This window comes from Agelaius phoeniceus, chromosome 1 (genome assembly GCF_051311805.1).
Source record: "Agelaius phoeniceus isolate bAgePho1 chromosome 1, bAgePho1.hap1, whole genome shotgun sequence".
NCBI classification, from domain to species: domain Eukaryota; kingdom Metazoa; phylum Chordata; class Aves; order Passeriformes; family Icteridae; genus Agelaius; species Agelaius phoeniceus.
The window spans coordinates 123,194,233-123,207,164 of NC_135265.1; positions in this window are offsets into that span (position 1 = coordinate 123,194,233).

A 12,932-nucleotide genomic window follows, 5' to 3' on the forward strand; every position below is an offset into this window, starting at 1 on the left:
GCATTTTTTTAATACCAACAAGTAAATGCAGTACTTCTAGGATTTTGAACTGTTGCTGTTGCCAACTTAAGTAGCAGCTGATTTATATTTATGAGCTGTACTTCAAAGGAACACTGGCTAGGGGCAGTGGTAAGGTTGCTGCTGAGCCCCTGGCCTAGAGAAATGTCCAAAGGTCCTGAAAAGCAGTGATTTTCACCCAGCTGCTCAGTGCCCCATGAACTATTCTTGGCAGTATTCCTGCTGGCTCATATGTCTATAATGCTTGCTTTCACAGCTTATTTCACCTTTATTGGATCATGGATAACAAGGCTGTGCTTATTCTTGATCTTTTATTTTGAACCTTCATCTATTATACTAGTGTATTGGGACATGGATGTCACACTATTAGGATTTTTTTTCTGCTACTCATGACTTAGATATGCTTTTAAATTCATAACTACAATAATGTTGTAATATTAAAAATATTTTTAATTTCTATTGTTATAAATTGCATTCACTGTTAGAAAAAAAATACAGACCTAGAGGTAGTAAATGTGAAGTATTTAATAAAAACAAACTGAATTCAGAAATAAAAATATTGTTTAAAAGCAGTTATGAACATAACCCTCAAAAAGCTGTTTTTTCAATTGTTGGACAGCATAGTTCATATAACTGTCAAGAAAAAAATCAATGTACAGCAAAAAAGGAGAGATATTAAACAAATATAAATTCTTCTCCAAGAGTTATAATTCCCCTAATACAAGTATTATCTTAATGCAGAGATAGTACTTAAATATTTACATGCAATAGATGCATTTAAACTATTCATTTTACACTCTTTCACTGCAGCTTTACTGCTATTTGGTCCACTCAAAATTCCCATTGCACTAGACCCATTAAATAAAGTGAGAGAGCATACACTTGTTCTTCTACAGGTCTAACATATGCCACAGAAAAATGTGAGTGAACACAGATAGAGTTCCAGTGGAGATTCAGATTGAAGTCCTTGGGTTCTTTTTTTGGGGATTACCTTTTTTATTTATTTGTTTTGACAAACCTTACACTTTTTTCAAGTAAGGTTTATCATAAAATGTATAGCCCTAGCTATATTTACAGCTTACTGTGGCACCTTAGCTGTATTATGGAATCATCATTGCACTGGGAATCTTCACAAAACTTGATCTAATTTCTATACTGCATAACCAATTGATTACACATTTTCCTACTGATTCCTAAATCAACTTGCACCAGAAAAATATGCACTGGAATGCAAGTTCCTTAAAGGGCAGCATAGATTCCTTTCTAAGAAATGTGGACATGAGAAAATTGCCCCTTCTTAAACATAAAAGGAGTTTTACATAGGTCTTATGAGGGATTTGTGCAGTTTCCTTATGTTCAAACAGATAATGTGGTCACATTTCTCAAGTCAAAATCTAATTTAATTCAGAAAGAAACTGAAAGGAGAAGATCTTTCATAGCTTGGCATCTGGACCCTGTGATTACCTTCCAAAGACGAGGAGAAGCGGAATGAAGTCATGTGTAAATTGAACTCTGCTTCAAAAAAAGTATAAGCCATATTTTTGTCAAATAGAAATAAAACATTCTTAAAAGGAATTTTTGGGCCTCTCTTGGTGTTTTATGAGTCCTTTTTCATGGTAACAGTCTCAAAAAAAAAAAAAAAGCAAGCAAAGTTATTTTTATTATATGTTTGACCAAGCAGAAAGTAATGGAATATGAAATGTGGAATATAGCTATTTGGTATGCTTACCTTTATAATGACTTCCAGTAATGAGTTGTAGTGGTAAGCACATAGCCCTTTGTAATGAAAGGTCAAGTTTTAGAAGATTCATAAATTTGGTTTTAGTAATCAGAATCCGAGAATAATAATATTCAAGTTTAATTGTTTGACTAGTTCTAATTCAGAAAGGGGCAAGAGGTAGAAACTGTGGAAAGCTGATATGGAAAGGATTGTTCAAATTTTCTGGGGCATGCCCACATAGCTTTTTGAATATATGAACATACACATGTGCACATGGGGGATCCAGCCAGCACAACAGAATTGCACACGTTAATTGTGTTATCCATTATTGGGTGCATATGTATCCTGCGACTGTTTGCTCATTCATCCTAAAGTCCTGAAGTGTAGCAAGTCTTTAGTTACCACTCATTTCTGGTTTTGTCTGCAGTGGCAGTTATTTCCTCTTTTCTGGCATTGCTGCCCATGTTCCATTTTTTTTCTCTCTGTTCCCTAGTTCTAAAAAAAAGAAATGTTCCATCAAACTAATTTGGTGTGACAGCTGATTTTTTAAAGCCAGATTTTCAGGTTTCAAAATTTTTTCATCAACAAATTGTTTTTGTTTTATTTAGTTGTGAGATATATTGTCCTATACACAGTTTGGTGACTATTTGCAAAATAGACTCACTGCTTAAACGGAGTCCTTATAGTGGCAAATTTTTTTGATGGGGGGACCATGTTATTGGAAGGAAGCAAGTAAATAACAGGTTCTTTTGCAGCAGAGCCTAATTTTTTACTAGCTTTCCATGTCCCACTTCACTGAGACATTTTTTGAGAAGGTAGTAGCTGACAGCAGAGTCTGAATTCTCCATTGTGGTTTACACAGGAGTGTATTCTATTCTATATTTTTATATTTCAAATGCAGTGACTGACCATTAAAATCACATAAGAAAAAATATTCTTTTCAAAATAATGCCTTTTGTGATTAAAGTTGTTAGTAGTTATACTTTTATTTCAAGTGTATGCTTGACTAGAAAATGAACAGTCTCGTCACAACTCTTCTGTGATGCATCTGATTTACAGATGCTAAAGAAAAGTTCCTAAAAAAAGGTTTATAAACTCTACCTTGAAACAGTTGAAGTCAAAGTGATTAACTGGAAACTCATATTTCAACTTATAAATGCTTCCTTTCCTCTCATCTTTTAGAGCTATCATTTTTTGCATGCACTTGCTTGACTTGTTCTATCAACCCACAGAAAGGCATAAAAGGCGAAAATGAAAAGAAACTTTGCCATTCTACTTCTTTCCTTAACTTGTCTTCATTTAACCCATTTCTTTGATAAGAAGGAAAGTCCTTTTCTCTGCTTCCTTCATCCCAACTTGTAAAGTATGTAGAGGTGGCTACCAGCTATTTGTTGTGCAAGCAAGATAGACAGGAGGAGAGACCGTGAGAGGGAAGATATAAAATCACCTTAGTCAGAAGAATATTTCATCCCAAAAGTGTGGAAAATTACAGTTGTGTTTCTGTGCTCCTGACAGAGTAATTCCGATGTAGGGAATGCATAATGTGATCCTCAACTATAAACTGCATAACTCCGCTGGCATTAGTAGGAAGGCATCTATCTGTTGTTTCACTTGTTTCCCAGTGTCGTGGTTTTTAACATCATTTTGGCACTAATTTTGGAAGAGGAGATGAAGCTTCACTTGATCCATCAAATACTTGATTATATTTGAGTACCACTTTGTATCTCTAAATGTACACAATGAGTTGGTCTGCTGTACACAGCAACTCTTGGTATTACAGCAAAAGTAATTTTGGCAAGGCCATTGCTAACATGATGGAATGACTGAATTTAAATACAGCAGGTAATCCTGCTATCTATAACCACATCAGTAAGGTGCAGCCCACTTTTTAGATTGCTACTCCTGAAAAACTCTTTGGGATATTCTTTAAAAACATGAATATGATCCCGTCAGAGCACATTTATTGCATATTTAATGAATATAGAGTGGTTATTTATGACAGTAGGTGAAAAGTTCAAATGGTTTTCCAATATTTACCATGAAGACAATTCATAATAGTCTTTGGAATCCCTGTGGAAATGCATATGTATCTTCCTTTCTGTAACACAGTGGTGTCTTTGTCTAAGATGTTCAACAGTAGTGTTCACAGTAAGGAGTGTTATCCCATATACCTACTGCATGCTTCCCTTGTAGATTCCAGCAATGTTCATCATTATGCACCAATTTTATATGTTGCCTTAATGGTCAAGGCTGCTCAAACTTGGGTGCTCTCTTTCTTGCTACTTCCACCCAGGAAAATGAGAAGGACTGATACTTTGCTGTGTGCTTCAGAATTGAAAACCTCATTGGGTTAACAGGGTTACCGTTCCCAACCCAACTGTCAATCTCAGTCCCTTGGAACATCAGGTTTCATAGGTCAACCCACAGCTTGTTAAACCATTTCAACAATCTAGAAGTAGTAGATTTTTAGTTAAAATCTTCAAAATCTTTATGCTGTGCAACTTTCATTGCATTTTATCTGTTTCCCTACATTCCTTCTTAATATTACTGCCCTCTAACAGAATACATTGCTCTAAGAATGATTAGAAATACCCTTTACTCTCCCCACTGCAACCAATTGACCTCCAAACAGCAACAAGAGAGATCTGGAAAATAACCTCTCTCAAATTTAAACTCTTATTGTAAGTCTGAGTTCTTCCTGGAGCTAAGAGTCACAGTAAAAGGTCAGTGCATTGATACAGGGTATATTACTGAACTGTACCTCACGTTAGCCCAAAACCTGTAGTGCTTGAGGTAAAAGGAGTGATAAAACGGCTGTGAAAACTTTCCTATCAGTGTACTCGTTATGTGGGAAGGATGCATTTGTGATGATACAGGGAATCAAAGTAGTTATTCACGGATTCATTTTTGGTCTAACAATCAATTAATGACCCCAGGTCACAGAACTCTATTTTTTAATACCTCCTTATCTCTAAGCAGCTTAGGATAGTGATGGCCTCTTGGTCTTTTTCTTTCCTTCATTTTTTCCTTTTTTTTTAAAGATGTCAAATGTCAAGGAAATTTATATTTGGGATTTGAAAAAATCTCTGCATCTTACACAAGAACTGGCATGCTTTGATTAATTTTGATATGTTTTCATTGACAACAGTATAAAAATTATTGCTTATAGTAATATGTCTAAAATGCTTTCAGCAGCCTGGTAACTTGGCAAGTAATTTACCACTCCCGTATTATTTAGAGCAGGAGTCCAGCAGAAGGTGTCAGCAGAAAAACACTTTGTTTAACATAAAATGTGAATTTTCATTTTAGTTCAGCATTGGACATATATGCCTTGTAAAATGCTATCATAACATCTGCTTATATTTCCATCCTATGGTGCTTATGCTTATTGAATTCTGAAGATATACAGGAATGAGGAATAAATGAAAAGTTTGGTTTGGCTAACAAGGAATTCAGTATGACCCCAAATTTAAAGTCCGTCTGCTTAATTGTCCAAAATGAGTAAAATCCATTCTTCATTATGTCAATTTAACTTTTAGTTTTTAGTTGATATTAATTCTTGAAAAATCTTACCTATAGATTACCAGTGCTCCAGTTTAGTAAATTAGTCTACAGTTACGCATTCATTTGGAATTTTAAGGGTCAGTTTTAATTGAGGGGATTTTTTTATTATTTCTGAGATTTTCTTTGTGGGTTTTTTCACAGCTATACATTTTTTTCCTGAAGTGGAGTTGAGATACCATCCCCTAGATGCCTTGTTAGAGATGACCAAATAAAGGTTCTTTCTTCCTTACAGGTTTGATTATGGATGTCATTGTGAAAATATATCTCTTCTCAGAATGGATAAAATTCATTAGTTAGGGCTTGAGTTGAAAATTTTTCTCTTAACATAAATATCATTAATTCATAAAGTTGCAAATAATACCCTTAAACACTGGTAGTACAATTAAAAGTAATTCATGAAAGAAGGTGCAATCTCTACTTTTAGTATAAATCATTTTTATGTTTTATGGAGTTATTTCTATTGACCTTGTTCATAGTACCACCAGCTGTTAAATTAAAGTTCAAATCAGAACATATATGACCAAATGAGAATTTTTATTAGATTTTGAAGTTCTTGTTTTTCCAGACTTATATTTGACACAACAGTAGGTTGTCTCTTTCAAATATGACCTATTATGTATCAATTGCAGTGGCTGAATCAGATCTTAATTTTACTTTGTCTGATAGAATCAGCTAATTATTTCTGTGTAGTGTCATTTTATCTGATAACAGCTTAGCTGACTAGAATTTTAAAAGCTTTGTCTTTTCTTAGAAGTAAACAACAGTGGGAGAATTCCACTGTTTTCAATTATATAAAAACTTTCAACTTAAATTCTATGTCCCTCATTTCTCATTTTGTGTGTTGTCACCTCACAAGGATCAACATTATTTCACTCTGCTGCATGGACTTCTTCTGGGTTAAAATACTTCTTCTATACTGACTAGCCCTAAAGTTCAACTACAGGTTGTTATCCCGGATAAATATAAAGTCACTAAATATTTCTACTACATCATTTACAGTTCCCTATCAAAAGTGAAAGCAATACTTTTATCCATTTTCATCTGAATTATTCTAAAATATCACTATCATCATTTGCAGATACTGCATAGCAACTCCACCTGAAGCAGAGATTGGTCAGAAGCATGGTCAGACTAGGGCACTGTTCTGAGGCTTGCTACATTTAAATTGTTAGGCAGCTGCAAAGTCAGTTGCCCCTACTTCATGAAAATTTTTATATTTCCCTTCTTCTGAAACTTAAATAGTATCGGGGATTACATAAAATGTTATTTTATTTACCACTTCAGATTGGCCATATCTATTACAGACATTTCTCCGGGAATTCTATGAGCTTCAAATTTGTTTCTTTCAAAACATAGCTGATTGACATTGATAACTTTGAGTAGCTGCAGCCTCTAACTCAAGGATTCTTTTTGCTGACATTTAAATTTGGTGACTAAAACACTTGAGTTGTGATATGGCTGGAGTGCTGGGAAAAGTGTGCAAGATAGATAGGCTAAAGACCTTTGAAAATGAGAACCAGACTATGAATTGGAGATGATATTTCATGGGCCACTTGAATACTAAGCGAGGGACAGATGTCTCTTATCCTACCTTGTTTAGCTTTGAAGACACACAGCCAGCCAAATGATTTTCCACTCAATTAACACTGCCTCTTAATTGACAGTATTTTTACTGCGCACTGGGTGGAGGATGGATGGCTATATACATTTGGTCTGATGTGCCACAGTTGTTTCAGCAGCCTTGATGATAATGTCAACTTGCACAGTGACAGTTGTTGATAGCTGATACAACCTTTTAAATATAAAGCTATGTATGATTATAGTTCTAAATTTTAAGCAATAGAATTTACATGTATAGATTGAGAGGAATAGCACATTGATGATTTTTTTTATTAACTTCTTTATAATAATCCTTTTTTTCTCTGTTCCCTTGAGTAATGCCTGCTCAATCCTACATCTATTGAGGCTCTTCACCCTGCAGGCAACTGTCACAGAGAAGACAGACACATAACAGCTACATGCTAAATGATTGGATATATTCTTTTCAGGAAAAAAAGCCTCTTCCAAAGCAAATTCTGTCATGAAAAATGTGATATGTTTTTATCTTTCCCCATGAGTTTTTTATTTCAGGGACAAGTTTTTAGGAGAACTTATCCTAGTGTTTTTAACCTTTTAACCTGGAAATTCTTTTATACAATGAATTACTAAATACAAATTACATGTTAATGTGCATATTGTGCCCTCTGTACCTAATGTACCTATTGTACCTTCTGTTTAGGGCTGGTTATTTAGAGCCCTAAACAACATTTCATGCTTAAAAAAAAAGCCAAATGTACAATTGCTATAACAGTACTAAAGTCCTTAGAGGAAATGTATTATAAAAACAGGCCTATCTAAAAACTTATTTATAGCACTAAAAAGTATTAATCAGTAAAATATGTTAAAAGTTCATACTTACCAATACAGTCCACCTAAATTTCTCACTTCATTCCCTAATAAAATGCAGGATGCCAGCTATCCAGCATTTCTGACATGTAGCTGAAATATAGAATATATTTCTTGGAGTGTTATTATAACAAAACCTGCAGATGCTTTGCTAATTTCTAAATAAGATGTATTTATTATATCTGTATGTATTACAAATATATTTATTTTTGAGAAAAGCAGTTAATCTACTGCTGAGAAGCTCTGAATGTCGAATATTAAAATTGCAACTAAATTTGAGTCTTCGAAACAACAAAAAACAGTGGGAGACTTACAACAGGAAAATATTTTGATATAAAAAAAAATCTGGTGGCATTTAATTTTATTCCTGTAGCTCACAAACCCTTGGCCAGACTAGTTATGTTGGAAACAGTGCTCCTTTACTTTTGTATATGTCACTAATTATTCACTAATTTAGGGTCCTAAGTAGAGATCGGTAGAACATACAAATAGACAGAAGAGTTTTGGACATCCTTAGTAAAAGTCTCAATATTTTAGGACATCTGAACTACAGAAAATTTATTAAGATGAAGAAGAACAGAAAAACAGAGCTGCTGCAAATTCTTTGCTTTTCAAAGACTGAAAATTATACCACGAATGAACTATCTTGTATTAAATTAATATTTATTTCAAAATGCATGATGAGGTCTCTTTTGTCTCTTCCTCATCATTTATAAACACTAAAGAAAATGTTTCATCATATTACTGTGGGACAGCCTGTCTCTTTCAGTCTACTTTGAGCTTTGAGTCATATTTAAATAACAAATTTGAACTTGCTTGACATGTAATTCTACCTTAAATAGGCTATAATATTTTAAACACATTTTCCAAAAGTCTCTGTTACATATCATTGGAGCTCAAATATCATGCCTGAAAAGAGTTTTGGAAACTTTGACATTGTCATCTGACCAACCAAACCATGTTTGAAATTGTTATCACTACTGCATTTGTAAGTGAGCTCAAAGCTCAGCACAGACAACCTGACAGGCAGTATCTTGGAAGTATTGTGTCTTAGTAACCTTAAACATGGCTTTTCCTTTTGAACACTTTAGTAGTTGAGATAAAGTGGAAGCGATTTGGCAGCCCTACAGCCTTTGATCCAGTCACTGAGAAAAATAGTACTGAAATGCCCCTAGTCCTGAATTTTATAAACCATGGGAGGATGACAGTTATCTGTCCTTTCCCCCTTTTTCCCCTCCACAGTTAGTACAAGGGTTCCATTTGAAATGCAAACTTCACGAGTCTAAGAAAAACACTAATTCTAAAGTGCTATAGAGGCCACCATAGATAAAAGAATAAAATATTTCATCTTCCTACACTTGCTGCAGCTCACTTATTCTGCTCATAAAGATGCTGTGTACAATTTAGCAAATTTTGTGAAATTATTGTGAAAATACTTCAATATTTCCTTTCACATTTCAGTTATCATTAATACAATGAAATTAATCCTAATTTCTAAACAATATTACCCAGGGAAGTGGTGGATTATTCAGGACTTGGCTTCTCAGGGGCCTTGACAATCTAATCTAACCCAACACCCTACCTTCAACAGTTTAGAAAAAATGTTCTCCAGAGTGCCCTTTCAACCTAGTATTTTCTACCCTGTGTTCTTCTCCATTTCTTTTTTCTCTTTCCCGTCATGCCCAGTCTTGTTTCTCCCTCATTCTAGCCCCAGCCTCAATGCATCCTGAGCAGTTGTAGTTTTTGTTTCCTCCTAAAACCAGTTACAGTACTTACTTGCTTTCATGGCTATCCTTCTCTCAGCAAGCTTTATGACTGTCAGATATCCATTCACAAGAAGAGTAAATATCATCACTGTGTCACCTCTAAGAGGACATGCGAGGTAGGCTGAGCAAGTCATGATCTTGCCTCTGGTGCTTCTACCAATGTCTTTCTCTTTTTTATGCATGTCCTTTGGCTGGTAAAAGGTAATTGACAGGATGGATCAGATAACCCGACCAGTCACCCTGTGGGAATTCAGGCTCAATCCAACTTCACAGATTCTGTTCAGTGCAGTACAAGATTATGGCAAGCTCATCTTGGACAAGGAGTATGCCAGTCTCACCTGTTATTTGGGCAGCTCTAATCCATTGTCACTGAGCTGACAATGTCCCTATCAGTATTGTGAACACTGCCAGAAGTATTATGGCTGACTCTAAGAGAACCATCTCAGTGTCTTCCTTCCTATAATGCTGGCTAGGCTCTAGAAATACATTGAATTGGGCTGAAAAGTCATGTAGACAAGGCTACATCATGAAGAAATTGCATCCAATTAATTACCTTAGTAATCTCTCCCATCCCCTGCACAGTCATTTCTGCAGACTGCATGCCACTCAGACAGTGGAACTCCATGCTGCAGAAAAAACAGATGCTTGCAAACACTTATTTTTGTTTTCTTGCCGCTATGTTCTACCTAAGGGCAAAGAGTTCTGTCACTATGAACAACCACAAGAGTGAAGAGAAGAGCTGTGAGTAGAGATCTAAGCTGCCCAAGATCTTAGTATGACAGTATTTATTTGGATTTTTTTGTGGATCAAAAGTAGCAAAATCTAACTGGACTTCACTGGACTTGAATATGTTGGAACTAGTATAGAAGTGTTCTCATTGCATCACTCCTAACAAAATCCTAAAGGTCCCAAGCCTATTCTCAATAAAGCAATCAGGACTTAGCTTGATTAATAAACAAACTAGATAACCTACTATGAGCAGTTTAAAACTCATGTTTCTTGACAAAGAACTAAACTTTTTCTAGAAATATTAGTAAGATTTCCGTGGCCCAGGTGCATCTGTGTTGGTATGCATGAGCTGGCAGTAGTTGTTGACATGAGAATAGACCTGTGTTCTGTTTACAGGACTTGCAAGGACTGCTTATCAGGGCGGCTCTTTGGTGTGAATAGATGGTTGGTGCACGACCGTAGCCTTTCTCTCCCTTAAGCCCAAGTATGCAAATAAAAACTCTGTGACTGTAACTGAAGGCGAAAGGCCAGACACTTGCCAGAAATGGAGGTGAGAAATCAAGCCAAGGAGTCTCAGTCAGAATGGAGAAAACTGACCTCCAGCCTGGTGCTTTTTTCTCCCAGGCAACAGAGGAGAATCCCCTATTAATATTCCCAGAGAGGCAAAGCCAAAATGTTAGGAGACCATTATATATTTGTGCTTGTCTTTATAACATTTTCTTGATTTTCAGATATACTGTTTTTAATTGCAGTGTAAATTACAACATTTTAAAATATATTAGTGTATATCAACAACATTTTCAAATTATATTTTTTTTATTATAAGGAAGTAACTGTAATATTAAATTATCACCTCTATAGCAACCTATGGTGCAGGCCTTCAAACTCTTATTTTTTCTCTCCAATATCCCAGCTACTAGTCTGAAATATCTGATTTTCACAAGCAATGAAGAAACTCCCCATCATGTGCTAAATATTTGCTTCAAGTTTACCATTAAACTGCAAAAAAAAAGTTAAAAAACATAAAGATTAGTTATTAATATCAATGTGTGTTCTTATGATTTTGGCAGCAAAATCATGCTGATTTTTTTTAGACATGCTGAGTCTTCATCTGTAAAAATGAAGCTAAAAGAGAAGGACCACTTCAATTTATGGCTAGACTGGACAGGTACGGTATCTGTTTTTAATGTTTTTGAGCATAATAGATACCATGTATGGAGTTGATTCAATGAAAACTATCATGAATAATGATCTTATAAGTTTAGTCTTCCAAAAGTTGATTCAAAAAAAACTTTAGAAAGGTATTTGAACTAAGAGTGCCTGAGATCACAGCACTAAGTTGCTTTCCAATGAATATTTGTTAAATTCAAAGCTTCCATGCTCTGTGAGATTGACTGAAATTTCCTGAGAGACTGCTTCTCCCTACGTGGTCATAAGCATTTGCACAGCTGCTAAAGGTTTTTGGCAGCTGCCCACAGCTGTGGAACCACATCTGGACTAGATCTAAGTGGTCATAAATTTCAGTACCTTCAGAACAAATCAGTGAAACCTACTTCTCTCACCTAGCGGTACCAAAGCCAAAAAATATGCCAATAAATTCCTGCTATCAGGAGGGATGGAAAAACAGAGACCCTTTTGTCTTCTCTTTAGCAGATATGTAAGATGCTTTAATAATCTGATAAAGGGACAGAATATAAATTTAGAATATAAACTTTGATAGTTAAAACCTAATCTGTAATATAAGACAAAACCAAAGGAGTTAATTCAATTTCAAGAATTCAGAAAATCAAATCTCAATTTAACTCTTAAGAGCAAAATTTGAAATTAGATTCTTCTTTTACAGACTTTTTTTGTTCACAATAATATTTTCTCAAGGAAAATCTTGTCTCTTAAGAAAACTACTAGACAATCATCACATTTTTAATTGCACGGTGGAATAAACTCAGTAAACAATAGTATGGTTTGCTATGCAGCTTGCTCTTGAATAACTCAAAATTTGGGAGATAATTAAAACTTAAACTTCTAAAGTGAAATTCAATCCCATATCTATGAAATATATAATTTTATATATTTCATGAGACTTTTTTGATTAGGTTGACATTATACTATTGTTTGAAATGGGCCTCATAAGGGGAAACTGAGATGCTGAGAATAAGAGGAAATGTATAATTTATAAACTCTACTTAATAAAGCATATGTTAAGTACAGCTCTGTGTGGAAAAGTCTTTTAAGGTTATTTATAGTTTGATTTATTATATTAGAGTTCTTCTTAATAATAGAGTTATCTTACCATTGTAATTGAGCCTATCTGTCAAGATTACAGAGGACATTTTACATATCTGAAGGAAGATGGCAAGGCAGAGCTACGAATCAGCAGCAAGTACCAAAGTTAGGATGGCAATCAATACTATTGAACCACAGCATTTTCTTAACTTAAATTTTCCAAATCATTTGAGTCTGGATATATGCTTAATGTTTGTCCAAATCAGAATTGCCAGTTAGATAGGAATGACCAGCAACCTCAATTGCTCAGTTTTTAAATAAGGATTTCAAAATCAAGCTATTGAGTCAGCCAAGAGAAGGTAAGAGAAAGAGCTCATGGACAGCTGCATAGAGAGAACAGATATTCAAAGAACAATCTCTGTGCCTAAATGATCTCTGTGTATTTCAGAGTGAAGCAAAGAAGGCAG